Below are 21,316 nucleotides of genomic sequence, written 5' to 3'. Positions count from 1 at the left end.
CTGACATGAGGCGTTGCTACACTCTGCAGTCTCCCGGCATTTAAAGTCTGCTACCAGCAGAGCACGTTCTGGACTTCACAGCGCCCAGCAAAGTACTAGCCTGCGCCCACCCCCTACTACCGCAAAAACCTTTTGCATGCTTTGGCAGAAGTGTGAACAAAATGCCACGAACCACCCCAGATGGGACTCGAACCCACAATCCCTGGCTTAGGAGGCCAGTGCCTTATCCATTAGGCCACTGGGGCCACTCGACAGAGAAGGGGAAAGTTCTTTCTTTTCCTCTTCTCTCACTGGAGTCACGGGTACTGGCCCACTGAAAAGGGCAAGTTGGCTCACGTCCAAAGCTGCAGTGTCCCAGCACACGCGGGCAAAAGGCACCTGCTTGCACTCGGCTGGACACTTCCGCTTTATGGGACACACGATGGAAAGTGGACTCAATTCCCAGACCTAACTCTTACCTGTTTGGTATTCTGACGCTCGATTGTAAAATATGGCCAGCTGGTAAAAATGACAAAGGGCACTCCAGCGCTGGTCCTTTGGCTGCAGGCGGCGTGTCAGCGGCCTAAAACAGCAAGAAATAGCGAGAGAAATAAAGTGAGAAGCAAGCACCTTTTCAATTGGGCTCTCGGGTCTATGGGACTGGCGTGCAGCCTCTTGATCACAAGCGCAGGTCCAGCGTGAAAGGGCGTGGCAGTGGAGTCACTCTGCTATTAATACCTGGTTGGCCAATCCTCGTTGCAATGGATGGCCATCTGCAGCTTTACTTGTAGCTCCACTGAAGGTATTTTGTTTTGGGCAAAGGGGTGAGATTGTGATTTCCTCTGCCGCAGATGAAGAGAAAGGGCTTTATGCACTACAGGTCCCTGGACAGCCAAGCAAGTGTGAGCCGGAGATTGTGCTTCAGCTCTGAAGCAGTGTATCGAGAGCCTTCGAGGAGGAGGGGAATTAGCTCAGATGGTAGAGCGCTCGCTTAGCATGCGAGAGGTAGCGGGATCGATGCCCGCATTCTCCAGCAAGACGCTTTTTCTTCATTTTCACTATTTTATTCAAAACTCGCCAATCGTCGCAAATAAAGTCATGTGCTCGCTTCTGTTTTTTTTACTATCATCCTAAAAGTCTTCCGTCCACTTTCTGCTATCCCAAAGAGTCACCCGCGCGAGGGCCGGCAACAGGCGTGATACTGTGCAACAGGCGCATTGCATGGCATTGGTGACATATTCAGGAAATTCCACTTTGATGCCACCCAGGGCTGTTAACCTTTTATTTCATTTCAATACGATGCTTCGAATAATTGGTTCAAAGTGCGCAGCCTTTGCTCTTTTATTTCGTTTTCATCGGAGCAGGTCGGAGCTGGCAGAAGAGTGAGCCCTGTCTGCAGGAGCTCTGATTCCAGAAAGCATATTTTCCCTGTCTTTCTTACCACTCATCTGTGTCTCTTCGCTGACATGAGGCGTTGCTACACTCTGCAGTCTCCCGGCATTTAAAGTCTGCTACCAGCAGAGCACGTTCTGGACTTCACAGCGCCCAGCAAAGTACTAGCCTGCGCCCACCCCCTACTACCTCAAAAACCTTTTGCATGCTTTGGCAGAAGTGTGAACAAAATGCCACGAACCACCCCAGATGGGACTCGAACCCACAATCCCTGGCTTAGGAGGCCAGTGCCTTATCCATTAGGCCACTGGGGCAACTCGACAGAGAAGGGGAAAGTTCTTTCTTTTCCTCTTCTCTCACTGGAGTCACGGGTACTGGCCCACTGAAAAGGGCAAGTTGGCTCACGTCCAAAGCTGCAGTGTCCCAGCACACGCGGGCAAGAGGCACCTGCTTGCACTCGGCTGGACACTTCCGCTTTATGGGACACACGATGGAAAGTGGACTCAATTCCCAGACCTAACTCTTACCTGTTTGGTATTCTGACGCTCGATTGTAAAATATGGCCAGCTGGTAAAAATGACAAAGGGCACTCCAGCGCTGGTCCTTTGGCTGCAGGCGGCGTGTCAGCGGCCTAAAACAGCAAGAAATAGCGAGAGAAATAAAGTGAGAAGCAAGCACCTTTTCAATTGGGCTCTCGGGTCTATGGGACTGGCGTGCAGCCTCTTGATCACAAGCGCAGGTCCAGCGTGAAAGGGCGTGGGAGTGGAGTCACTCTGCTATTAATACCTGGTTGGCCAATCCTCGTTGCAATGGATGGCCATCTGCAGCTTTACTTGTAGCTCCACTGAAGGTATTTTGTTTTGGGCAAAGGGGTGAGATTGTGATTTCCTCTGCGGCAGATGAAGAGAAAGGGCTTTATGCACTACAGGTCCCTGGACAGCCAAGCAAGTGTGAGCCGGAGACTGTGCTTCAGCTCTGAAGCAGTGTATCGAGAGCCTTCGAGGAGGAGGGGAATTAGCTCAGATGGTAGAGCGCTCGCTTAGCATGCGAGAGGTAGCGGGATCGATGCCCGCATTCTCCAGCAAGACGCTTTTTCTTCATTTTCACTATTTTATTCAAAACTCGCCAATCGTCGCAAATAAAGTCATGTGCTCGCTTCTGTTTTTTTTACTATCATCCTAAAAGTCTTCCGTCCACTTTCTGCTATCCCAAAGAGTCATCCGCGCGAGGGCCGGCAACAGGCGTGATACTGTGCAACAGGCGCATTGCATGGCATTGGTGACATATTCAGGAAATTCCACTTTGATGCCACCCAGGGCTGTTAACCTTTTATTTCATTTCAATACGATGCTTCGAATAATTGGTTCAAAGTGCGCAGCCTTTGCTCTTTTATTTCGTTTTCATCGGAGCAGGTCGGAGCTGGCAGAAGAGTGAGCCCTGTCTGCAGGAGCTCTGATTCCAGAAAGCATATTTTCCCTGTCTTTCTTACCACTCATCTGTGTCTCTTCGCTGACATGAGGCGTTGCTACACTCTGCAGTCTCCCGGCATTTAAAGTCTGCTACCAGCAGAGCACGTTCTGGACTTCACAGCGCCCAGCAAAGTACTAGCCTGCGCCCACCCCCTACTACCGCAAAAACCTTTTGCATGCTTTGGCAGAAGTGTGAACAAAATGCCACGAACCACCCCAGATGGGACTCGAACCCACAATCCCTGGCTTAGGAGGCCAGTGCCTTATCCATTAGGCCACTGGGGCCACTCGACAGAGAAGGGGAAAGTTCTTTCTTTTCCTCTTCTCTCACTGGAGTCACGGGTACTGGCCCACTGAAAAGGGCAAGTTGGCTCACGTCCAAAGCTGCAGTGTCCCAGCACACGCGGGCAAAAGGCACCTGCTTGCACTCGGCTGGACACTTCCGCTTTATGGGACACACGATGGAAAGTGGACTCAATTCCCAGACCTAACTCTTACCTGTTTGGTATTCTGACGCTCGATTGTAAAATATGGCCAGCTGGTAAAAATGACAAAGGGCACTCCAGCGCTGGTCCTTTGGCTGCAGGCGGCGTGTCAGCGGCCTAAAACAGCAAGAAATAGCGAGAGAAATAAAGTGAGAAGCAAGCACCTTTTCAATTGGGCTCTCGGGTCTATGGGACTGGCGTGCAGCCTCTTGATCACAAGCGCAGGTCCAGCGTGAAAGGGCGTGGCAGTGGAGTCACTCTGCTATTAATACCTGGTTGGCCAATCCTCGTTGCAATGGATGGCCATCTGCAGCTTTACTTGTAGCTCCACTGAAGGTATTTTGTTTTGGGCAAAGGGGTGAGATTGTGATTTCCTCTGCCGCAGATGAAGAGAAAGGGCTTTATGCACTACAGGTCCCTGGACAGCCAAGCAAGTGTGAGCCGGAGATTGTGCTTCAGCTCTGAAGCAGTGTATCGAGAGCCTTCGAGGAGGAGGGGAATTAGCTCAGATGGTAGAGCGCTCGCTTAGCATGTGAGAGGTAGCGGGATCGATGCCCGCATTCTCCAGCAAGATGCTTTTTCTTCATTTTCACTATTTTATTCAAAACTCGCCAATCGTCGCAAATAAAGTCATGTGCTCGCTTCTGTTTTTTTTACTATCATCCTAAAAGTCTTCCGTCCACTTTCTGCTATCCCAAAGAGTCACCCGCGCGAGGGCCGGCAACAGGCGTGATACTGTGCAACAGGCGCATTGCATGGCATTGGTGACATATTCAGGAAATTCCACTTTGATGCCACCCAGGGCTGTTAACCTTTTATTTCATTTCAATACGATGCTTCGAATAATTGGTTCAAAGTGCGCAGCCTTTGCTCTTTTATTTCGTTTTCATCGGAGCAGGTCGGAGCTGGCAGAAGAGTGAGCCCTGTCTGCAGGAGCTCTGATTCCAGAAAGCATATTTTCCCTGTCTTTCTTACCACTCATCTGTGTCTCTTCGCTGACATGAGGCGTTGCTACACTCTGCAGTCTCCCGGCATTTAAAGTCTGCTACCAGCAGAGCACGTTCTGGACTTCACAGCGCCCAGCAAAGTACTAGCCTGCGCCCACCCCCTACTACCGCAAAAACCTTTTGCATGCTTTGGCAGAAGTGTGAACAAAATGCCACGAACCACCCCAGATGGGACTCGAACCCACAATCCCTGGCTTAGGAGGCCAGTGCCTTATCCATTAGGCCACTGGGGCCACTCGACAGAGAAGGGGAAAGTTCTTTCTTTTCCTCTTCTCTCACTGGAGTCACGGGTACTGGCCCACTGAAAAGGGCAAGTTGGCTCACGTCCAAAGCTGCAGTGTCCCAGCACACGCGGGCAAAAGGCACCTGCTTGCACTCGGCTGGACACTTCCGCTTTATGGGACACACGATGGAAAGTGGACTCAATTCCCAGACCTAACTCTTACCTGTTTGGTATTCTGACGCTCGATTGTAAAATATGGCCAGCTGGTCAAAATGACAAAGGGCACTCCAGCGCTGGTCCTTTGGCTGCAGGCGGCGTGTCAGCGGCCTAAAACAGCAAGAAATAGCGAGAGAAATAAAGTGAGAAGCAAGCACCTTTTCAATTGGGCTCTCGGGTCTATGGGACTGGCGTGCAGCCTCTTGATCACAAGCGCAGGTCCAGCGTGAAAGGGCGTGGCAGTGGAGTCACTCTGCTATTAATACCTGGTTGGCCAATCCTCGTTGCAATGGATGGCCATCTGCAGCTTTACTTGTAGCTCCACTGAAGGTATTTTGTTTTGGGCAAAGGGGTGAGATTGTGATTTCCTCTGCGGCAGATGAAGAGAAAGGGCTTTATGCACTACAGGTCCCTGGACAGCCAAGCAAGTGTGAGCCGGAGACTGTGCTTCAGCTCTGAAGCAGTGTATCGAGAGCCTTCGAGGAGGAGGGGAATTAGCTCAGATGGTAGAGCGCTCGCTTAGCATGCGAGAGGTAGCGGGATCGATGCCCGCATTCTCCAGCAAGACGCTTTTTCTTCATTTTCACTATTTTATTCAAAACTCGCCAATCGTCGCAAATAAAGTCATGTGCTCGCTTCTGTTTTTTTTACTATCATCCTAAAAGTCTTCCGTCCACTTTCTGCTATCCCAAAGAGTCATCCGCGCGAGGGCCGGCAACAGGCGTGATACTGTGCAACAGGCGCATTGCATGGCATTGGTGACATATTCAGGAAATTCCACTTTGATGCCACCCAGGGCTGTTAACCTTTTATTTCATTTCAATACGATGCTTCGAATAATTGGTTCAAAGTGCGCAGCCTTTGCTCTTTTATTTCGTTTTCATCGGAGCAGGTCGGAGCTGGCAGAAGAGTGAGCCCTGTCTGCAGGAGCTCTGATTCCAGAAAGCATATTTTCCCTGTCTTTCTTACCACTCATCTGTGTCTCTTCGCTGACATGAGGCGTTGCTACACTCTGCAGTCTCCCGGCATTTAAAGTCTGCTACCAGCAGAGCACGTTCTGGACTTCACAGCGCCCAGCAAAGTACTAGCCTGCGCCCACCCCCTACTACCGCAAAAACCTTTTGCATGCTTTGGCAGAAGTGTGAACAAAATGCCACGAACCACCCCAGATGGGACTCGAACCCACAATCCCTGGCTTAGGAGGCCAGTGCCTTATCCATTAGGCCACTGGGGCCACTCGACAGAGAAGGGGAAAGTTCTTTCTTTTCCTCTTCTCTCACTGGAGTCACGGGTACTGGCCCACTGAAAAGGGCAAGTTGGCTCACGTCCAAAGCTGCAGTGTCCCAGCACACGCGGGCAAAAGGCACCTGCTTGCACTCGGCTGGACACTTCCGCTTTATGGGACACACGATGGAAAGTGGACTCAATTCCCAGACCTAACTCTTACCTGTTTGGTATTCTGACGCTCGATTGTAAAATATGGCCAGCTGGTAAAAATGACAAAGGGCACTCCAGCGCTGGTCCTTTGGCTGCAGGCGGCGTGTCAGCGGCCTAAAACAGCAAGAAATAGCGAGAGAAATAAAGTGAGAAGCAAGCACCTTTTCAATTGGGCTCTCGGGTCTATGGGACTGGCGTGCAGCCTCTTGATCACAAGCGCAGGTCCAGCGTGAAAGGGCGTGGCAGTGGAGTCACTCTGCTATTAATACCTGGTTGGCCAATCCTCGTTGCAATGGATGGCCATCTGCAGCTTTACTTGTAGCTCCACTGAAGGTATTTTGTTTTGGGCAAAGGGGTGAGATTGTGATTTCCTCTGCCGCAGATGAAGAGAAAGGGCTTTATGCACTACAGGTCCCTGGACAGCCAAGCAAGTGTGAGCCGGAGATTGTGCTTCAGCTCTGAAGCAGTGTATCGAGAGCCTTCGAGGAGGAGGGGAATTAGCTCAGATGGTAGAGCGCTCGCTTAGCATGTGAGAGGTAGCGGGATCGATGCCCGCATTCTCCAGCAAGACGCTTTTTCTTCATTTTCACTATTTTATTCAAAACTCGCCAATCGTCGCAAATAAAGTCATGTGCTCGCTTCTGTTTTTTTTACTATCATCCTAAAAGTCTTCCGTCCACTTTCTGCTATCCCAAAGAGTCACCCGCGCGAGGGCCGGCAACAGGCGTGATACTGTGCAACAGGCGCATTGCATGGCATTGGTGACATATTCAGGAAATTCCACTTTGATGCCACCCAGGGCTGTTAACCTTTTATTTCATTTCAATACGATGCTTCGAATAATTGGTTCAAAGTGCGCAGCCTTTGCTCTTTTATTTCGTTTTCATCGGAGCAGGTCGGAGCTGGCAGAAGAGTGAGCCCTGTCTGCAGGAGCTCTGATTCCAGAAAGCATATTTTCCCTGTCTTTCTTACCACTCATCTGTGTCTCTTCGCTGACATGAGGCGTTGCTACACTCTGCAGTCTCCCGGCATTTAAAGTCTGCTACCAGCAGAGCACGTTCTGGACTTCACAGCGCCCAGCAAAGTACTAGCCTGCGCCCACCCCCTACTACCGCAAAAACCTTTTGCATGCTTTGGCAGAAGTGTGAACAAAATGCCACGAACCACCCCAGATGGGACTCGAACCCACAATCCCTGGCTTAGGAGGCCAGTGCCTTATCCATTAGGCCACTGGGGCCACTCGACAGAGAAGGGGAAAGTTCTTTCTTTTCCTCTTCTCTCACTGGAGTCACGGGTACTGGCCCACTGAAAAGGGCAAGTTGGCTCACGTCCAAAGCTGCAGTGTCCCAGCACACGCGGGCAAAAGGCACCTGCTTGCACTCGGCTGGACACTTCCGCTTTATGGGACACACGATGGAAAGTGGACTCAATTCCCAGACCTAACTCTTACCTGTTTGGTATTCTGACGCTCGATTGTAAAATATGGCCAGCTGGTCAAAATGACAAAGGGCACTCCAGCGCTGGTCCTTTGGCTGCAGGCGGCGTGTCAGCGGCCTAAAACAGCAAGAAATAGCGAGAGAAATAAAGTGAGAAGCAAGCACCTTTTCAATTGGGCTCTCGGGTCTATGGGACTGGCGTGCAGCCTCTTGATCACAAGCGCAGGTCCAGCGTGAAAGGGCGTGGCAGTGGAGTCACTCTGCTATTAATACCTGGTTGGCCAATCCTCGTTGCAATGGATGGCCATCTGCAGCTTTACTTGTAGCTCCACTGAAGGTATTTTGTTTTGGGCAAAGGGGTGAGATTGTGATTTCCTCTGCCGCAGATGAAGAGAAAGGGCTTTATGCACTACAGGTCCCTGGACAGCCAAGCAAGTGTGAGCCGGAGACTGTGCTTCAGCTCTGAAGCAGTGTATCGAGAGCCTTCGAGGAGGAGGGGAATTAGCTCAGATGGTAGAGCGCTCGCTTAGCATGCGAGAGGTAGCGGGATCGATGCCCGCATTCTCCAGCAAGACGCTTTTACTTCATTTTCACTATTTTATTCAAAACTCGCCAATCGTCGCAAATAAAGTCATGTGCTCGCTTCTGTTTTTTTTACTATCATCCTAAAAGTCTTCCGTCCACTTTCTGCTATCCCAAAGAGTCATCCGCGCGAGGGCCGGCAACAGGCGTGATACTGTGCAACAGGCGCATTGCATGGCATTGGTGACATATTCAGGAAATTCCACTTTGATGCCACCCAGGGCTGTTAACCTTTTATTTCATTTCAATACGATGCTTCGAATAATTGGTTCAAAGTGCGCAGCCTTTGCTCTTTTATTTCGTTTTCATCGGAGCAGGTCGGAGCTGGCACAAGAGTGAGCCCTGTCTGCAGGAGCTCTGATTCCAGAAAGCATATTTTCCCTGTCTTTCTTACCACTCATCTGTGTCTCTTCGCTGACATGAGGCGTTGCTACACTCTGCAGTCTCCCGGCATTTAAAGTCTGCTACCAGCAGAGCACGTTCTGGACTTCACAGCGCCCAGCAAAGTACTAGCCTGCGCCCACCCCCTACTACCGCAAAAACCTTTTGCATGCTTTGGCAGAAGTGTGAACAAAATGCCACGAACCACCCCAGATGGGACTCGAACCCACAATCCCTGGCTTAGGAGGCCAGTGCCTTATCCATTAGGCCACTGGGGCCACTCAACAGAGAAGGGGAAAGTTCTTTCTTTTCCTCTTCTCTCACTGGAGTCACGGGTACTGGCCCACTGAAAAGGGCAAGTTGGCTCACGTCCAAAGCTGCAGTGTCCCAGCACACGCGGGCAAAAGGCACCTGCTTGCACTCGGCTGGACACTTCCGCTTTATGGGACACACGATGGAAAGTGGACTCAATTCCCAGACCTAACTCTTACCTGTTTGGTATTCTGACGCTCGATTGTAAAATATGGCCAGCTGGTAAAAATGACAAAGGGCACTCCAGCGCTGGTCCTTTGGCTGCAGGCGGCGTGTCAGCGGCCTAAAACAGCAAGAAATAGCGAGAGAAATAAAGTGAGAAGCAAGCACCTTTTCAATTGGGCTCGCGGGTCTATGGGACTGGCGTGCAGCCTCTTGATCACAAGCGCAGGTCCAGCGTGAAAGGGCGTGGCAGTGGAGTCACTCTGCTATTAATACCTGGTTGGCCAATCCTCGTTGCAATGGATGGCCATCTGCAGCTTTACTTGTAGCTCCACTGAAGGTATTTTGTTTTGGGCAAAGGGGTGAGATTGTGATTTCCTCTGCCGCAGATGAAGAGAAAGGGCTTTATGCACTACAGGTCCCTGGACAGCCAAGCAAGTGTGAGCCGGAGATTGTGCTTCAGCTCTGAAGCAGTGTATCGAGAGCCTTCGAGGAGGAGGGGAATTAGCTCAGATGGTAGAGCGCTCGCTTAGCATGCGAGAGGTAGCGGGATCGATGCCCGCATTCTCCAGCAAGACGCTCTTTCTTCATTTTCACTATTTTATTCAAAACTCGCCAATCGTCGCAAATAAAGTCATGTGCTCGCTTCTGTTTTTTTTACTATCATCCTAAAAGTCTTCCGTCCACTTTCTGCTATCCCAAAGAGTCATCCGCGCGAGGGCCGGCAACAGGCGTGATACTGTGCAACAGGCGCATTGCATGGCATTGGTGACATATTCAGGAAATTCCACTTTGATGCCACCCAGGGCTGTTAACCTTTTATTTCATTTCAATACGATGCTTCGAATAATTGGTTCAAAGTGCGCAGCCTTTGCTCTTTTATTTCGTTTTCATCGGAGCAGGTCGGAGCTGGCACAAGAGTGAGCCCTGTCTGCAGGAGCTCTGATTCCAGAAAGCATATTTTCCCTGTCTTTCTTACCACTCATCTGTGTCTCTTCGCTGACATGAGGCGTTGCTACACTCTGCAGTCTCCCGGCATTTAAAGTCTGCTACCAGCAGAGCACGTTCTGGACTTCACAGCGCCCAGCAAAGTACTAGCCTGCGCCCACCCCCTACTACCGCAAAAACCTTTTGCATGCTTTGGCAGAAGTGTGAACAAAATGCCACGAACCACCCCAGATGGGACTCGAACCCACAATCCCTGGCTTAGGAGGCCAGTGCCTTATCCATTAGGCCACTGGGGCCACTCGACAGAGAAGGGGAAAGTTCTTTCTTTTCCTCTTCTCTCACTGGAGTCACGGGTACTGGCCCACTGAAAAGGGCAAGTTGGCTCACGTCCAAAGCTGCAGTGTCCCAGCACACGCGGGCAAAAGGCACCTGCTTGCACTCGGCTGGACACTTCCGCTTTATGGGACACACGATGGAAAGTGGACTCAATTCCCAGACCTAACTCTTACCTGTTTGGTATTCTGACGCTCGATTGTAAAATATGGCCAGCTGGTAAAAATGACAAAGGGCACTCCAGCGCTGGTCCTTTGGCTGCAGGCGGCGTGTCAGCGGCCTAAAACAGCAAGAAATAGCGAGAGAAATAAAGTGAGAAGCAAGCACCTTTTCAATTGGGCTCTCGGGTCTATGGGACTGGCGTGCAGCCTCTTGATCACAAGCGCAGGTCCAGCGTGAAAGGGCGTGGCAGTGGAGTCACTCTGCTATTAATACCTGGTTGGCCAATCCTCGTTGCAATGGATGGCCATCTGCAGCTTTACTTGTAGCTCCACTGAAGGTATTTTGTTTTGGGCAAAGGGGTGAGATTGTGATTTCCTCTGCCGCAGATGAAGAGAAAGGGCTTTATGCACTACAGGTCCCTGGACAGCCAAGCAAGTGTGAGCCGGAGATTGTGCTTCAGCTCTGAAGCAGTGTATCGAGAGCCTTCGAGGAGGAGGGGAATTAGCTCAGATGGTAGAGCGCTCGCTTAGCATGCGAGAGGTAGCGGGATCGATGCCCGCATTCTCCAGCAAGACGCTTTTTCTTCATTTTCACTATTTTATTCAAAACTCGCCAATCGTCGCAAATAAAGTCATGTGCTCGCTTCTGTTTTTTTTACTATCATCCTAAAAGTCTTCCGTCCACTTTCTGCTATCCCAAAGAGTCATCCGCGCGAGGGCCGGCAACAGGCGTGATACTGTGCAACAGGCGCATTGCATGGCATTGGTGACATATTCAGGAAATTCCACTTTGATGCCACCCAGGGCTGTTAACCTTTTATTTCATTTCAATACGATGCTTCGAATAATTGGTTCAAAGTGCGCAGCCTTTGCTCTTTTATTTCGTTTTCATCGGAGCAGGTCGGAGCTGGCAGAAGAGTGAGCCCTGTCTGCAGGAGCTCTGATTCCAGAAAGCATATTTTCCCTGTCTTTCTTACCACTCATCTGTGTCTCTTCGCTGACATGAGGCGTTGCTACACTCTGCAGTCTCCCGGCATTTAAAGTCTGCTACCAGCAGAGCACGTTCTGGACTTCACAGCGCCCAGCAAAGTACTAGCCTGCGCCCACCCCCTACTACCTCAAAAACCTTTTGCATGCTTTGGCAGAAGTGTGAACAAAATGCCACGAACCACCCCAGATGGGACTCGAACCCACAATCCCTGGCTTAGGAGGCCAGTGCCTTATCCATTAGGCCACTGGGGCCACTCGACAGAGAAGGGGAAAGTTCTTTCTTTTCCTCTTCTCTCACTGGAGTCACGGGTACTGGCCCACTGAAAAGGGCAAGTTGGCTCACGTCCAAAGCTGCAGTGTCCCAGCACACGCGGGCAAAAGGCACCTGCTTGCACTCGGCTGGACACTTCCGCTTTATGGGACACACGATGGAAAGTGGACTCAATTCCCAGACCTAACTCTTACCTGTTTGGTATTCTGACGCTCGATTGTAAAATATGGCCAGCTGGTAAAAATGACAAAGGGCACTCCAGCGCTGGTCCTTTGGCTGCAGGCGGCGTGTCAGCGGCCTAAAACAGCAAGAAATAGCGAGAGAAATAAAGTGAGAAGCAAGCACCTTTTCAATTGGGCTCTCGGGTCTATGGGACTGGCGTGCAGCCTCTTGATCACAAGCGCAGGTCCAGCGTGAAAGGGCGTGGCAGTGGAGTCACTCTGCTATTAATACCTGGTTGGCCAATCCTCGTTGCAATGGATGGCCATCTGCAGCTTTACTTGTAGCTCCACTGAAGGTATTTTGTTTTGGGCAAAGGGGTGAGATTGTGATTTCCTCTGCCGCAGATGAAGAGAAAGGGCTTTATGCACTACAGGTCCCTGGACAGCCAAGCAAGTGTGAGCCGGAGATTGTGCTTCAGCTCTGAAGCAGTGTATCGAGAGCCTTCGAGGAGGAGGGGAATTAGCTCAGATGGTAGAGCGCTCGCTTAGCATGCGAGAGGTAGCGGGATCGATGCCCGCATTCTCCAGCAAGACGCTTTTTCTTCATTTTCACTATTTTATTCAAAACTCGCCAATCGTCGCAAATAAAGTCATGTGCTCGCTTCTGTTTTTTTTACTATCATCCTAAAAGTCTTCCGTCCACTTTCTGCTATCCCAAAGAGTCACCCGCGCGAGGGCCGGCAACAGGCGTGATACTGTGCAACAGGCGCATTGCATGGCATTGGTGACATATTCAGGAAATTCCACTTTGATGCCACCCAGGGCTGTTAACCTTTTATTTCATTTCAATACGATGCTTCGAATAATTGGTTCAAAGTGCGCAGCCTTTGCTCTTTTATTTCGTTTTCATCGGAGCAGGTCGGAGCTGGCAGAAGAGTGAGCCCTGTCTGCAGGAGCTCTGATTCCAGAAAGCATATTTTCCCTGTCTTTCTTACCACTCATCTGTGTCTCTTCGCTGACATGAGGCGTTGCTACACTCTGCAGTCTCCCGGCATTTAAAGTCTGCTACCAGCAGAGCACGTTCTGGACTTCACAGCGCCCAGCAAAGTACTAGCCTGCGCCCACCCCCTACTACCGCAAAAACCTTTTGCATGCTTTGGCAGAAGTGTGAACAAAATGCCACGAACCACCCCAGATGGGACTCGAACCCACAATCCCTGGCTTAGGAGGCCAGTGCCTTATCCATTAGGCCACTGGGGCCACTCCACAGAGAAGGGGAAAGTTCTTTCTTTTCCTCTTCTCTCACTGGAGTCACGGGTACTGGCCCACTGAAAAGGGCAAGTTGGCTCACGTCCAAAGCTGCAGTGTCCCAGCACACGCGGGCAAAAGGCACCTGCTTGCACTCGGCTGGACACTTCCGCTTTATGGGACACACGATGGAAAGTGGACTCAATTCCCAGACCTAACTCTTACCTGTTTGGTATTCTGACGCTCGATTGTAAAATATGGCCAGCTGGTAAAAATGACAAAGGGCACTCCAGCGCTGGTCCTTTGGCTGCAGGCGGCGTGTCAGCGGCCTAAAACAGCAAGAAATAGCGAGAGAAATAAAGTGAGAAGCAAGCACCTTTTCAATTGGGCTCTCAGGTCTATGGGACTGGCGTGCAGCCTCTTGATCACAAGCGCAGGTCCAGCGTGAAAGGGCGTGGCAGTGGAGTCACTCTGCTATTAATACCTGGTTGGCCAATCCTCGTTGCAATGGATGGCCATCTGCAGCTTTACTTGTAGCTCCACTGAAGGTATTTTGTTTTGGGCAAAGGGGTGAGATTGTGATTTCCTCTGCCGCAGATGAAGAGAAAGGGCTTTATGCACTACAGGTCCCTGGACAGCCAAGCAAGTGTGAGCCGGAGATTGTGCTTCAGCTCTGAAGCAGTGTATCGAGAGCCTTCGAGGAGGAGGGGAATTAGCTCAGATGGTAGAGCGCTCGCTTAGCATGCGAGAGGTAGCGGGATCGATGCCCGCATTCTCCAGCAAGACGCTTTTTCTTCATTTTCACTATTTTATTCAAAACTCGCCAATCGTCGCAAATAAAGTCATGTGCTCGCTTCTGTTTTTTTTACTATCATCCTAAAAGTCTTCCGTCCACTTTCTGCTATCCCAAAGAGTCACCCGCGCGAGGGCCGGCAACAGGCGTGATACTGTGCAACAGGCGCATTGCATGGCATTGGTGACATATTCAGGAAATTCCACTTTGATGCCACCCAGGGCTGTTAACCTTTTATTTCATTTCAATACGATGCTTCGAATAATTGGTTCAAAGTGCGCAGCCTTTGCTCTTTTATTTCGTTTTCATCGGAGCAGGTCGGAGCTGGCAGAAGAGTGAGCCCTGTCTGCAGGAGCTCTGATTCCAGAAAGCATATTTTCCCTGTCTTTCTTACCACTCATCTGTGTCTCTTCGCTGACATGAGGCGTTGCTACACTCTGCAGTCTCCCGGCATTTAAAGTCTGCTACCAGCAGAGCACGTTCTGGACTTCACAGCGCCCAGCAAAGTACTAGCCTGCGCCCACCCCCTACTACCTCAAAAACCTTTTGCATGCTTTGGCAGAAGTGTGAACAAAATGCCACGAACCACCCCAGATGGGACTCGAACCCACAATCCCTGGCTTAGGAGGCCAGTGCCTTATCCATTAGGCCACTGGGGCAACTCGACAGAGAAGGGGAAAGTTCTTTCTTTTCCTCTTCTCTCACTGGAGTCACGGGTACTGGCCCACTGAAAAGGGCAAGTTGGCTCACGTCCAAAGCTGCAGTGTCCCAGCACACGCGGGCAAGAGGCACCTGCTTGCACTCGGCTGGACACTTCCGCTTTATGGGACACACGATGGAAAGTGGACTCAATTCCCAGACCTAACTCTTACCTGTTTGGTATTCTGACGCTCGATTGTAAAATATGGCCAGCTGGTAAAAATGACAAAGGGCACTCCAGCGCTGGTCCTTTGGCTGCAGGCGGCGTGTCAGCGGCCTAAAACAGCAAGAAATAGCGAGAGAAATAAAGTGAGAAGCAAGCACCTTTTCAATTGGGCTCTCGGGTCTATGGGACTGGCGTGCAGCCTCTTGATCACAAGCGCAGGTCCAGCGTGAAAGGGCGTGGGAGTGGAGTCACTCTGCTATTAATACCTGGTTGGCCAATCCTCGTTGCAATGGATGGCCATCTGCAGCTTTACTTGTAGCTCCACTGAAGGTATTTTGTTTTGGGCAAAGGGGTGAGATTGTGATTTCCTCTGCGGCAGATGAAGAGAAAGGGCTTTATGCACTACAGGTCCCTGGACAGCCAAGCAAGTGTGAGCCGGAGACTGTGCTTCAGCTCTGAAGCAGTGTATCGAGAGCCTTCGAGGAGGAGGGGAATTAGCTCAGATGGTAGAGCGCTCGCTTAGCATGCGAGAGGTAGCGGGATCGATGCCCGCATTCTCCAGCAAGACGCTTTTTCTTCATTTTCACTATTTTATTCAAAACTCGCCAATCGTCGCAAATAAAGTCATGTGCTCGCTTCTGTTTTTTTTACTATCATCCTAAAAGTCTTCCGTCCACTTTCTGCTATCCCAAAGAGTCATCCGCGCGAGGGCCGGCAACAGGCGTGATACTGTGCAACAGGCGCATTGCATGGCATTGGTGACATATTCAGGAAATTCCACTTTGATGCCACCCAGGGCTGTTAACCTTTTATTTCATTTCAATACGATGCTTCGAATAATTGGTTCAAAGTGCGCAGCCTTTGCTCTTTTATTTCGTTTTCATCGGAGCAGGTCGGAGCTGGCAGAAGAGTGAGCCCTGTCTGCAGGAGCTCTGATTCCAGAAAGCATATTTTCCCTGTCTTTCTTACCACTCATCTGTGTCTCTTCGCTGACATGAGGCGTTGCTACACTCTGCAGTCTCCCGGCATTTAAAGTCTGCTACCAGCAGAGCACGTTCTGGACTTCACAGCGCCCAGCAAAGTACTAGCCTGCGCCCACCCCCTACTACCGCAAAAACCTTTTGCATGCTTTGGCAGAAGTGTGAACAAAATGCCACGAACCACCCCAGATGGGACTCGAACCCACAATCCCTGGCTTAGGAGGCCAGTGCCTTATCCATTAGGCCACTGGGGCCACTCGACAGAGAAGGGGAAAGTTCTTTCTTTTCCTCTTCTCTCACTGGAGTCACGGGTACTGGCCCACTGAAAAGGGCAAGTTGGCTCACGTCCAAAGCTGCAGTGTCCCAGCACACGCGGGCAAAAGGCACCTGCTTGCACTCGGCTGGACACTTCCGCTTTATGGGACACACGATGGAAAGTGGACTCAATTCCCAGACCTAACTCTTACCTGTTTGGTATTCTGACGCTCGATTGTAAAATATGGCCAGCTGGTAAAAATGACAAAGGGCACTCCAGCGCTGGTCCTTTGGCTGCAGGCGGCGTGTCAGCGGCCTAAAACAGCAAGAAATAGCGAGAGAAATAAAGTGAGAAGCAAGCACCTTTTCAATTGGGCTCTCGGGTCTATGGGACTGGCGTGCAGCCTCTTGATCACAAGCGCAGGTCCAGCGTGAAAGGGCGTGGCAGTGGAGTCACTCTGCTATTAATACCTGGTTGGCCAATCCTCGTTGCAATGGATGGCCATCTGCAGCTTTACTTGTAGCTCCACTGAAGGTATTTTGTTTTGGGCAAAGGGGTGAGATTGTGATTTCCTCTGCCGCAGATGAAGAGAAAGGGCTTTATGCACTACAGGTCCCTGGACAGCCAAGCAAGTGTGAGCCGGAGATTGTGCTTCAGCTCTGAAGCAGTGTATCGAGAGCCTTCGAGGAGGAGGGGAATTAGCTCAGATGGTAGAGCGCTCGCTTAGCATGTGAGAGGTAGCGGGATCGATGCCCGCATTCTCCAGCAAGACGCTTTTTCTTCATTTTCACTATTTTATTCAAAACTCGCCAATCGTCGCAAATAAAGTCATGTGCTCGCTTCTGTTTTTTTTACTATCATCCTAAAAGTCTTCCGTCCACTTTCTGCTATCCCAAAGAGTCACCCGCGCGAGGGCCGGCAACAGGCGTGATACTGTGCAACAGGCGCATTGCATGGCATTGGTGACATATTCAGGAAATTCCACTTTGATGCCACCCAGGGCTGTTAACCTTTTATTTCATTTCAATACGATGCTTCGAATAATTGGTTCAAAGTGCGCAGCCTTTGCTCTTTTATTTCGTTTTCATCGGAGCAGGTCGGAGCTGGCAGAAGAGTGAGCCCTGTCTGCAGGAGCTCTGATTCCAGAAAGCATATTTTCCCTGTCTTTCTTACCACTCATCTGTGTCTCTTCGCTGACATGAGGCGTTGCTACACTCTGCAGTCTCCCGGCATTTAAAGTCTGCTACCAGCAGAGCACGTTCTGGACTTCACAGCGCCCAGCAAAGTACTAGCCTGCGCCCACCCCCTACTACCGCAAAAACCTTTTGCATGCTTTGGCAGAAGTGTGAACAAAATGCCACGAACCACCCCAGATGGGACTCGAACCCACAATCCCTGGCTTAGGAGGCCAGTGCCTTATCCATTAGGCCACTGGGGCCACTCGACAGAGAAGGGGAAAGTTCTTTCTTTTCCTCTTCTCTCACTGGAGTCACGGGTACTGGCCCACTGAAAAGGGCAAGTTGGCTCACGTCCAAAGCTGCAGTGTCCCAGCACACGCGGGCAAAAGGCACCTGCTTGCACTCGGCTGGACACTTCCGCTTTATGGGACACACGATGGAAAGTGGACTCAATTCCCAGACCTAACTCTTACCTGTTTGGTATTCTGACGCTCGATTGTAAAATATGGCCAGCTGGTAAAAATGACAAAGGGCACTCCAGCGCTGGTCCTTTGGCTGCAGGCGGCGTGTCAGCGGCCTAAAACAGCAAGAAATAGCGAGAGAAATAAAGTGAGAAGCAAGCACCTTTTCAATTGGGCTCTCGGGTCTATGGGACTGGCGTGCAGCCTCTTGATCACAAGCGCAGGTCCAGCGTGAAAGGGCGTGGCAGTGGAGTCACTCTGCTATTAATACCTGGTTGGCCAATCCTCGTTGCAATGGATGGCCATCTGCAGCTTTACTTGTAGCTCCACTGAAGGTATTTTGTTTTGGGCAAAGGGGTGAGATTGTGATTTCCTCTGCCGCAGATGAAGAGAAAGGGCTTTATGCACTACAGGTCCCTGGACAGCCAAGCAAGTGTGAGCCGGAGATTGTGCTTCAGCTCTGAAGCAGTGTATCGAGAGCCTTCGAGGAGGAGGGGAATTAGCTCAGATGGTAGAGCGCTTGCTTAGCATGCGAGAGGTAGCGGGATCGATGCCCGCATTCTCCAGCAAGACGCTTTTTCTTCATTTTCACTATTTTATTCAAAACTCGCCAATCGTCGCAAATAAAGTCATGTGCTCGCTTCTGTTTTTTTTACTATCATCCTAAAAGTCTTCCGTCCACTTTCTGCTATCCCAAAGAGTCACCCGCGCGAGGGCCGGCAACAGGCGTGATACTGTGCAACAGGCGCATTGCATGGCATTGGTGACATATTCAGGAAATTCCACTTTGATACCACCCAGGGCTGTTAACCTTTTATTTCATTTCAATACGATGCTTCGAATAATTGGTTCAAAGTGCGCAGCCTTTGCTCTTTTATTTCGTTTTCATCGGAGCAGGTCGGAGCTGGCAGAAGAGTGAGCCCTGTCTGCAGGAACTCTGATTCCAGAAAGCATATTTTCCCTGTCTTTCTTACCACTCATCTGTGTCTCTTCGCTGACATGAGGCGTTGCTACACTCTGCAGTCTCCCGGCATTTAAAGTCTGCTACCAGCAGAGCACGTTCTGGACTTCACAGCGCCCAGCAAAGTACTAGCCTGCGCCCACCCCCTACTACCTCAAAAACCTTTTGCATGCTTTGGCAGAAGTGTGAACAAAATGCCACGAACCACCCCAGATGGGACTCGAACCCACAATCCCTGGCTTAGGAGGCCAGTGCCTTATCCATTAGGCCACTGGGGCAACTCGACAGAGAAGGGGAAAGTTCTTTCTTTTCCTCTTCTCTCACTGGAGTCACGGGTACTGGCCCACTGAAAAGGGCAAGTTGGCTCACGTCCAAAGCTGCAGTGTCCCAGCACACGCGGGCAAGAGGCACCTGCTTGCACTCGGCTGGACACTTCCGCTTTATGGGACACACGATGGAAAGTGGACTCAATTCCCAGACCTAACTCTTACCTGTTTGGTATTCTGACGCTCGATTGTAAAATATGGCCAGCTGGTAAAAATGACAAAGGGCACTCCAGCGCTGGTCCTTTGGCTGCAGGCGGCGTGTCAGCGGCCTAAAACAGCAAGAAATAGCGAGAGAAATAAAGTGAGAAGCAAGCACCTTTTCAATTGGGCTCTCGGGTCTATGGGACTGGCGTGCAGCCTCTTGATCACAAGCGCAGGTCCAGCGTGAAAGGGCGTGGGAGTGGAGTCACTCTGCTATTAATACCTGGTTGGCCAATCCTCGTTGCAATGGATGGCCATCTGCAGCTTTACTTGTAGCTCCACTGAAGGTATTTTGTTTTGGGCAAAGGGGTGAGATTGTGATTTCCTCTGCGGCAGATGAAGAGAAAGGGCTTTATGCACTACAGGTCCCTGGACAGCCAAGCAAGTGTGAGCCGGAGACTGTGCTTCAGCTCTGAAGCAGTGTATCGAGAGCCTTCGAGGAGGAGGGGAATTAGCTCAGATGGTAGAGCGCTCGCTTAGCATGCGAGAGGTAGCGGGATCGATGCCCGCATTCTCCAGCAAGACGCTTTTTCTTCATTTTCACTATTTTATTCAAAACTCGCCAATCGTCGCAAATAAAGTCATGTGCTCGCTTCTGTTTTTTTTACTATCATCCTAAAAGTCTTCCGTCCACTTTCTGCTATCCCAAAGAGTCATCCGCGCGAGGGCCGGCAACAGGCGTGATACTGTGCAACAGGCGCATTGCATGGCATTGGTGACATATTCAGGAAATTCCACTTTGATGCCACCCAGGGCTGTTAACCTTTTATTTCATTTCAATACGATGCTTCGAATAATTGGTTCAAAGTGCGCAGCCTTTGCTCTTTTATTTCGTTTTCATCGGAGCAGGTCGGAGCTGGCAGAAGAGTGAGCCCTGTCTGCAGGAGCTCTGATTCCAGAAAGCATATTTTCCCTGTCTTTCTTACCACTCATCTGTGTCTCTTCGCTGACATGAGGCGTTGCTACACTCTGCAGTCTCCCGGCATTTAAAGTCTGCTACCAGCAGAGCACGTTCTGGACTTCACAGCGCCCAGCAAAGTACTAGCCTGCGCCCACCCCCTACTACCGCAAAAACCTTTTGCATGCTTTGGCAGAAGTGTGAACAAAATGCCACAAACCACCCCAGATGGGACTCGAACCCACAATCCCTGGCTTAGGAGGCCAGTGCCTTATCCATTAGGCCACTGGGGCCACTCGACAGAGAAGGGGAAAGTTCTTTCTTTTCCTCTTCTCTCACTGGAGTCACGGGTACTGGCCCACTGAAAAGGGCAAGTTGGCTCACGTCCAAAGCTGCAGTGTCCCAGCACACGCGGGCAAAAGGCACCTGCTTGCACTCGGCTGGACACTTCCGCTTTATGGGACACACGATGGAAAGTGGACTCAATTCCCAGACCTAACTCTTACCTGTTTGGTATTCTGACGCTCGATTGTAAAATATGGCCAGCTGGTAAAAATGACAAAGGGCACTCCAGCGCTGGTCCTTTGGCTGCAGGCGGCGTGTCAGCGGCCTAAAACAGCAAGAAATAGCGAGAGAAATAAAGTGAGAAGCAAGCACCTTTTCAATTGGGCTCTCGGGTCTATGGGACTGGCGTGCAGCCTCTTGATCACAAGCGCAGGTCCAGCGTGAAAGGGCGTGGCAGTGGAGTCACTCTGCTATTAATACCTGGTTGGCCAATCCTCGTTGCAATGGATGGCCATCTGCAGCTTTACTTGTAGCTCCACTGAAGGTATTTTGTTTTGGGCAAAGGGGTGAGATTGTGATTTCCTCTGCCGCAGATGAAGAGAAAGGGCTTTATGCACTACAGGTCCCTGGACAGCCAAGCAAGTGTGAGCCGGAGATTGTGCTTCAGCTCTGAAGCAGTGTATCGAGAGCCTTCGAGGAGGAGGGGAATTAGCTCAGATGGTAGAGCGCTCGCTTAGCATGTGAGAGGTAGCGGGATCGATGCCCGCATTCTCCAGCAAGACGCTTTTTCTTCATTTTCACTATTTTATTCAAAACTCGCCAATCGTCGCAAATAAAGTCATGTGCTCGCTTCTGTTTTTTTTACTATCATCCTAAAAGTCTTCCGTCCACTTTCTGCTATCCCAAAGAGTCACCCGCG

At 50.7% G+C, this 21,316-nt stretch overlaps 30 non-coding genes across 30 annotated transcripts; 15 read left to right on the top strand and 15 right to left on the bottom strand.

Annotated features, from left to right (window-relative positions):
* Nucleotides 1-172: 172 nt before the first annotated feature.
* Nucleotides 173-245, bottom strand: TRNAR-CCU (transfer RNA arginine (anticodon CCU)). The gene has a single exon. It is a non-coding gene; the product is annotated as a tRNA-Arg (tRNA).
* A 694-nt stretch (nt 246-939) lies between these two features.
* On the top strand, nt 940-1,012 carry TRNAA-AGC (transfer RNA alanine (anticodon AGC)). The gene has a single exon. It is a non-coding gene; the product is annotated as a tRNA-Ala (tRNA).
* A 600-nt stretch (nt 1,013-1,612) lies between these two features.
* On the bottom strand, nt 1,613-1,685 carry TRNAR-CCU (transfer RNA arginine (anticodon CCU)). The gene has a single exon. It is a non-coding gene; the product is annotated as a tRNA-Arg (tRNA).
* A 694-nt stretch (nt 1,686-2,379) lies between these two features.
* Nucleotides 2,380-2,452, top strand: TRNAA-AGC (transfer RNA alanine (anticodon AGC)). Its single transcript has one exon. It is a non-coding gene; the product is annotated as a tRNA-Ala (tRNA).
* Nucleotides 2,453-3,052: 600 nt separating this feature from the next.
* TRNAR-CCU (transfer RNA arginine (anticodon CCU)) lies at nt 3,053-3,125 on the bottom strand. The gene has a single exon. It is a non-coding gene; the product is annotated as a tRNA-Arg (tRNA).
* A 694-nt stretch (nt 3,126-3,819) lies between these two features.
* TRNAA-AGC (transfer RNA alanine (anticodon AGC)) lies at nt 3,820-3,892 on the top strand. The gene has a single exon. It is a non-coding gene; the product is annotated as a tRNA-Ala (tRNA).
* Nucleotides 3,893-4,492: 600 nt separating this feature from the next.
* Nucleotides 4,493-4,565, bottom strand: TRNAR-CCU (transfer RNA arginine (anticodon CCU)). The gene has a single exon. It is a non-coding gene; the product is annotated as a tRNA-Arg (tRNA).
* Nucleotides 4,566-5,259: 694 nt separating this feature from the next.
* On the top strand, nt 5,260-5,332 carry TRNAA-AGC (transfer RNA alanine (anticodon AGC)). The gene has a single exon. It is a non-coding gene; the product is annotated as a tRNA-Ala (tRNA).
* A 600-nt stretch (nt 5,333-5,932) lies between these two features.
* TRNAR-CCU (transfer RNA arginine (anticodon CCU)) lies at nt 5,933-6,005 on the bottom strand. The gene has a single exon. It is a non-coding gene; the product is annotated as a tRNA-Arg (tRNA).
* Nucleotides 6,006-6,699: 694 nt separating this feature from the next.
* On the top strand, nt 6,700-6,772 carry TRNAA-AGC (transfer RNA alanine (anticodon AGC)). Its single transcript has one exon. It is a non-coding gene; the product is annotated as a tRNA-Ala (tRNA).
* Nucleotides 6,773-7,372: 600 nt separating this feature from the next.
* On the bottom strand, nt 7,373-7,445 carry TRNAR-CCU (transfer RNA arginine (anticodon CCU)). Its single transcript has one exon. It is a non-coding gene; the product is annotated as a tRNA-Arg (tRNA).
* Nucleotides 7,446-8,139: 694 nt separating this feature from the next.
* On the top strand, nt 8,140-8,212 carry TRNAA-AGC (transfer RNA alanine (anticodon AGC)). The gene has a single exon. It is a non-coding gene; the product is annotated as a tRNA-Ala (tRNA).
* A 600-nt stretch (nt 8,213-8,812) lies between these two features.
* On the bottom strand, nt 8,813-8,885 carry TRNAR-CCU (transfer RNA arginine (anticodon CCU)). Its single transcript has one exon. It is a non-coding gene; the product is annotated as a tRNA-Arg (tRNA).
* Nucleotides 8,886-9,579: 694 nt separating this feature from the next.
* Nucleotides 9,580-9,652, top strand: TRNAA-AGC (transfer RNA alanine (anticodon AGC)). The gene has a single exon. It is a non-coding gene; the product is annotated as a tRNA-Ala (tRNA).
* Nucleotides 9,653-10,252: 600 nt separating this feature from the next.
* TRNAR-CCU (transfer RNA arginine (anticodon CCU)) lies at nt 10,253-10,325 on the bottom strand. The gene has a single exon. It is a non-coding gene; the product is annotated as a tRNA-Arg (tRNA).
* A 694-nt stretch (nt 10,326-11,019) lies between these two features.
* TRNAA-AGC (transfer RNA alanine (anticodon AGC)) lies at nt 11,020-11,092 on the top strand. The gene has a single exon. It is a non-coding gene; the product is annotated as a tRNA-Ala (tRNA).
* Nucleotides 11,093-11,692: 600 nt separating this feature from the next.
* On the bottom strand, nt 11,693-11,765 carry TRNAR-CCU (transfer RNA arginine (anticodon CCU)). Its single transcript has one exon. It is a non-coding gene; the product is annotated as a tRNA-Arg (tRNA).
* A 694-nt stretch (nt 11,766-12,459) lies between these two features.
* Nucleotides 12,460-12,532, top strand: TRNAA-AGC (transfer RNA alanine (anticodon AGC)). The gene has a single exon. It is a non-coding gene; the product is annotated as a tRNA-Ala (tRNA).
* Nucleotides 12,533-13,132: 600 nt separating this feature from the next.
* Nucleotides 13,133-13,205, bottom strand: TRNAR-CCU (transfer RNA arginine (anticodon CCU)). Its single transcript has one exon. It is a non-coding gene; the product is annotated as a tRNA-Arg (tRNA).
* Nucleotides 13,206-13,899: 694 nt separating this feature from the next.
* Nucleotides 13,900-13,972, top strand: TRNAA-AGC (transfer RNA alanine (anticodon AGC)). The gene has a single exon. It is a non-coding gene; the product is annotated as a tRNA-Ala (tRNA).
* A 600-nt stretch (nt 13,973-14,572) lies between these two features.
* Nucleotides 14,573-14,645, bottom strand: TRNAR-CCU (transfer RNA arginine (anticodon CCU)). Its single transcript has one exon. It is a non-coding gene; the product is annotated as a tRNA-Arg (tRNA).
* A 694-nt stretch (nt 14,646-15,339) lies between these two features.
* TRNAA-AGC (transfer RNA alanine (anticodon AGC)) lies at nt 15,340-15,412 on the top strand. The gene has a single exon. It is a non-coding gene; the product is annotated as a tRNA-Ala (tRNA).
* Nucleotides 15,413-16,012: 600 nt separating this feature from the next.
* TRNAR-CCU (transfer RNA arginine (anticodon CCU)) lies at nt 16,013-16,085 on the bottom strand. Its single transcript has one exon. It is a non-coding gene; the product is annotated as a tRNA-Arg (tRNA).
* Nucleotides 16,086-16,779: 694 nt separating this feature from the next.
* Nucleotides 16,780-16,852, top strand: TRNAA-AGC (transfer RNA alanine (anticodon AGC)). The gene has a single exon. It is a non-coding gene; the product is annotated as a tRNA-Ala (tRNA).
* A 600-nt stretch (nt 16,853-17,452) lies between these two features.
* TRNAR-CCU (transfer RNA arginine (anticodon CCU)) lies at nt 17,453-17,525 on the bottom strand. Its single transcript has one exon. It is a non-coding gene; the product is annotated as a tRNA-Arg (tRNA).
* Nucleotides 17,526-18,219: 694 nt separating this feature from the next.
* Nucleotides 18,220-18,292, top strand: TRNAA-AGC (transfer RNA alanine (anticodon AGC)). The gene has a single exon. It is a non-coding gene; the product is annotated as a tRNA-Ala (tRNA).
* A 600-nt stretch (nt 18,293-18,892) lies between these two features.
* On the bottom strand, nt 18,893-18,965 carry TRNAR-CCU (transfer RNA arginine (anticodon CCU)). The gene has a single exon. It is a non-coding gene; the product is annotated as a tRNA-Arg (tRNA).
* Nucleotides 18,966-19,659: 694 nt separating this feature from the next.
* On the top strand, nt 19,660-19,732 carry TRNAA-AGC (transfer RNA alanine (anticodon AGC)). Its single transcript has one exon. It is a non-coding gene; the product is annotated as a tRNA-Ala (tRNA).
* A 600-nt stretch (nt 19,733-20,332) lies between these two features.
* Nucleotides 20,333-20,405, bottom strand: TRNAR-CCU (transfer RNA arginine (anticodon CCU)). The gene has a single exon. It is a non-coding gene; the product is annotated as a tRNA-Arg (tRNA).
* A 694-nt stretch (nt 20,406-21,099) lies between these two features.
* Nucleotides 21,100-21,172, top strand: TRNAA-AGC (transfer RNA alanine (anticodon AGC)). The gene has a single exon. It is a non-coding gene; the product is annotated as a tRNA-Ala (tRNA).
* The last annotated feature ends 144 nt before the right edge of the window (nt 21,173-21,316 follow it).

The sequence above is a fragment of the Ambystoma mexicanum genome, chromosome 5q, assembly GCF_040938575.1.
Source record: "Ambystoma mexicanum isolate Mex_15411 chromosome 5q, UKY_AmexF1_1, whole genome shotgun sequence".
In the NCBI taxonomy this organism is placed as follows: Eukaryota; Metazoa; Chordata; class Amphibia; order Caudata; family Ambystomatidae; genus Ambystoma; species Ambystoma mexicanum.
Note: the sequence above shows the minus strand (reverse complement) of the source record. Positions and strands in the feature narration are given on the sequence as shown.